The sequence below is a fragment of the Tupaia chinensis genome, unplaced genomic scaffold (assembly GCF_000334495.1).
Source record: "Tupaia chinensis unplaced genomic scaffold, TupChi_1.0 Scaffold141044_1, whole genome shotgun sequence".
Taxonomy (NCBI): domain Eukaryota; kingdom Metazoa; phylum Chordata; class Mammalia; order Scandentia; family Tupaiidae; genus Tupaia; species Tupaia belangeri.
Genome location: NW_006200910.1, coordinates 148,852 through 153,826, shown reverse-complemented (window position 1 = coordinate 153,826; position 4,975 = coordinate 148,852).

Below are 4,975 nucleotides of genomic sequence, written 5' to 3'. Positions count from 1 at the left end.
AAAAAAAAAAAGAATTATTTTTTAAATTAATTAATTAATTAATTTTGACCAGAGAGAGACAGAGACAGAGAGAGAAAGTGAGAAAGCAAGCAGCCAGGTCCAATATTTGAACTGTGGTTGACCATGTGGGAATCCAGCGCCCTCAACCACCATGCCACCTGCTGACCCCTTATTATTATTATTTTAACTTGCCGTTGGGCATGTATGCTCACCAGAGATGGACAGAGAGAGGGAAAGTGAGAAGCAAGCCGCCAGGTCTTGGACTGGAATCACAGTCACCCATGGGGGAATCCAATGCCTTAACCACCACACCACCTGCTGGGCCCAGGTTTTAGCCTTGTATACCATCCTTTCCTTTAGTCCAAACGAAGTGACCTCTTACTACAGAGATATTTAAGGTTTTTTTTTTTTTTCTGTGGTGGAGATGATAGCAGTAAAGAGAATCTGAATCCAAGTTTTGAAGCCATGTCTATGTATGGATTAAATTTTGTATCTTCTGGGGCCAGCAAGTGGCATGGTGATTAAAGGCGCTGGATTCCCACATGGCCGACCACAGTTCAAGTTCTGGACCTGGAGGCCTACTTTCTCCCTTTCCCTTTCTCTCTCTCTTTCTGTCTCCTTCTGTTCAAATTAATAATAATAATAACAATAATAATAACAAATGGAATTAAATAAATAATTCATTAAAATTATTTTTTGTATCTCTTTTCCCTAAAGTACTCATAGACTGGAGTTATTTTCCTTGGAGGAATGCTTAGGTTGAAGAAATATTGTGCCTCTTTTTTTTTGTTTTTGAGAGAGATTTTTGCTATAGGGCATGTGTGCATGGCAGAAAAACAGAGAGAGGCAGAAAGACAGAAAGTGAAAAATCACCCCCCAGGGAAGATGAAGATGGCCATGCTGCAGTGACCTTCTCCTCCATTCTGTTGGAAATTTGGGCGTACACACACATGTGCCCGGCGTGAGTTTTAAGCTGCCAAGTCCAGGACTCAAAATGAGGTTGACTACATGGGAATCCAGCAATGTAACCGTTACACCATCTGCTAGTCACAATATTGTGCCTTTTTAAATTTTTTTGGAGAGGTTTTTGCTATAGGACACAAATGCTCACCAGAAAGACAGAGAAACAGAGAGACAGAAAGTGAGAAATCATCCCCCCCAGGGAGGATGGCCACGCTGCAATCCCTTCTCCTCCACTCTCCTCTCAGAATCTTGGGCATGCGCGCACATGTGCCCAGCATGAGTTTAAGCCACCAGGTCTGGGACTCAAACCATGGTTGACCACATGGGAGTCCAGTGATATAGCCATTACGGCAATTGCTGGTCCCCAATATTGTGCCTTTTAAAACATTACAAATATTTTTTTTAGAAACTTTTTGTTTCTAAAGAATTAATTATTTCACTTTGTTGTTGTTATTATTCTTTTTAGAGGTTTTTTGCCTTAAGGCATGTGCAGTTGGTGGAGAGAGAGACAGACACAGTGAGAGGGAAAGTGAGAAGTTACCCTAGGGGGAGATAGCCACGCCACCGTCCTTTCTCCATTCTTCTCCTGGGATCTTGGACATGCACACATACATGCCTGGTATGATTTTTCAAGCCACTGGGTCTGAAACTGGAACCTTGGTCTACCATGTGGATGTCCAGCAATGTGACTGCTCCACCATATGCTGGTCCTTGTTATTATTTTTTAATTTGACTAGAGAGAGACTGAGAGAGAGAAAGAGAGAGAGAGAAAGAAGGCAAATGTGAAAACAGGCCACCAGGTCCAGGACTTGAACCATGGTCAGCCGTGAGAAAATCCTGTGCCTTAATCACTATACCACCTGCTGGCCCCTCACAAATACTTTTTCTCTTCCTTCTCATCAGTTCTTTCTTGAAGATCTTTTACACTATGTCACTCCTTGCCCTTTTGGTGAAGATCAAGTGAAGTCCTTTCATAATGTGCCCTAACTTTCCTTTCCAATGTTAACTAACCCCTCTCAAATATCTTGCATTAACCCTTTCATTTGATCCATCAGAGCCATTTGCCTTTCTCTCAGTCATTCTTGTGCTTTCTGTTCAATCTGTTCCTTTATTTTTTTAAGAATTATTTTATTTAGCTATTTATTTATTTATTTCAATTTGATCAGAGAGGGACAGAGCGAGAGGGAGAGAGAAAGGGAAAAAGCAATCCACCAGGTCTGGGACTTGAACCACACAGTTGGCTAGGTGGGAATCCAGGACCCTCAACCACCACGCCACCTGCCAGCCCCCAAGCTGTTCCTTTTTGCTTGAATGCTTTGTTCCCCTTCATTTTCACCTATCTTTATTTACTTACGTTTTGTAAAAAAATAATTTTATTTAACTTTATTTATTCATTCATTCATTTATTTCAATTTGACCGGAGAGGGATAGAGTGAAAGAGAGAGAGAAAGCAAGTCACCAGGACTTGAACCATAGTCAGCCATGTGAAAGCCCAGCATATTTAACCACCAAGCCACCTGCTGGCCCCTATTTACCTTTATTTTTATTACTACCTTATTTGAGGTATAAGGTTTTATCTCATTCTACAAAGATTTTAAGGAGTATAACTAATTCAAACAGCTGCTTCTGTGAAATGGACTTCCCTACTTCCTAAATGTATGAACTTGGCGAGTTGCTTACCCTCTGTGTTTGAGTTTATTTGTTTCTGAAATTATAGTAATAGCACCCACCTTATAGGGCTTATTTTGAGAATTAAGTAGGACAAGCTCTCTTTTCTTTTATCTTTTTTTTTTTTTTTTCCAGATTTTTGCCATAGGGCACATGCACTTGCTGGAGGGAGAGAGAGAGAAAGAGAAAGAGAAAAATCACCCCCTGGGGGGATGGCCATGCCACAAACCTTTCTCCTCATTTCTCCTCTAAGGATTCTGAGTGCACACACCACATGTACCTGGTGTGATTTTCTTTCTTTCTTTCTTTCTTTCTTTCTTTCTTTCTTTCTTTCTTTCTTTTTTTTTTTTTTTTTTTTTTTTTTGAGGGGTTTTTGCTATAGGGCGTGTGCACTCACCACAAAGACAGAGAGAGAGACAGAGAGACAGAGAGCAAGAAATCACCCCTGGGGGGGGGGGAATGGCCACACCACAATCCCTTCTCCTCCATTCTCTTCTTGCATGCATATGCCCCTGGCGTGAGTTAAAGCCACTGGGTCTGGGACTTAAACTGTGGTCGACTACATGGGAGTCCAGCAATGTAGCCATTATGCCAACTGCTGGTTTCCCCGGCGTGATTTTCAAGCTGCTGGGTTCAGGACTTGAACCATGGTGGGTCATGTGAGTGTCCAGCATCTTAACCACCATGTCACCTGTTAGCCCCCTGGTGGACAAACTCTCAACTATGCTTAGCATAGTGTCTAGAATTCATTCATTCAGTACTGTCTATTGAGTACTTACTCAATTGTGCCAGAAAGTAGAACACACAAAGATTCTTCCTCTTGTGAAGTTTACATTATGGAGAGAGACAAATAATAAACAATAAATACAGTAAGTAAATTATTAAGTATGAGAGCCAGCAGTTGGTGTGTGGTTAAGGGGCTAGACTCCCACGTGGCTGATTGTGATTGGAGTCCCAGACCTGGTGGCTTGCTTTCTCACTTTCTCTCTCTAATGAGCATGTGTTCTATAGCGAATTAAAATAATAATAATAATAATAATAATAATAATAATAAATTATCTGGAAGTTTCTTTAAAATTAAACATCTACCCAATGAGACCAGCAGATGGAGTAATGGTTACATCACTGGACTCCCATGTAGTCAACCGCAGCTCGAGTCCTGGACCCAGCGGCTTAAAACTCAAGCCAGATGCTTGTGCGTGCATGCCCAAAATCCTGACAGGAGAATGGAGGAGAAGGGATTGCAGCATGGCCATACCCCGTAGGGGGGTGATTTCTCACTTTCTGTCTCTCTGTCTCTCCAGCAAGTGCACGCCCCTATAGCAAAAATCTTTCTTAAAAAAAAAAAAAAAAAGAAGAAGTCTACCCAATGACCTAACAATTCTATTCCTAAGTATTTACTCAAGAGAAATGGAAAAAAACATCGTATGTCTACAAAAAAGCTTGTGATGAATTTTCTCAGCAATCTTATTCCTAAATAGCCTCGAACTGGAAGCAGTTCAAATGTTCCTCAATAGAATGGATAAGCAAATTGTGATACTTTCATGTGATAGAAACCACTAACAATAAAAAGAAACAAACTTCAAATACAAGAACATAGATGAAAATTAAAAAAAAAAAATTATGCTGAACAACAAAAATCAGGGGGCTGGCTCCACAGTACAGTGTTTAAGCATAGCGCATGAGGAGCCAGATCTCACAAGGCCAGCTGTGGTTTGAATCCCGGCCCTTGTGGCTTGAAAAATATGCTTGGTGCATGGGGTCAGCAGGTGTCATGGGCATTAAGGCACTGGACTCCCACATGGCAGACCACAGTTCAAGACCTGGACCGTTGGCTTAAAAGTCATGCCAGGTGTATGTACATGTGTGCCCAAAATTCCAAGAGGAGAATAGAGGAGAAGAGATTGCAGCAGCCATTCCCCCAGGGTGATTTTTCACTTTCCCTCTCTCTATCTCTGTCTCACTCTCTGTGGCAAGTGCATGCCCTATGGAAAAAAAAAAAAAAGAAAAGAAAAGAATGCCGGGTGCATGTGTATGTGTGCCCCAAATCTTGATAAGATAGAGAAATAGAGGAAAAAGGATTGTGGCATGACCACATCCCATTGGGGGTGCTTTCTCTACTCCCTCATGATCAATGTACACCCTGGCAAATAAAAAGAATTAGAAAAAGGTAAATAAAAAAGGGACACACAGGAGATCAGCTGCTTCAAAGTGAAGCTGGATATTTCCTTCCCAGCTATCGGCTGTCAGAAACTCACAGAAATGGACAATGAACACAAACATAGCTTTTGGCCGGAACCGCCATCTTCCAGTAATTAACCAAAATGACGAACACAAAGGGAGA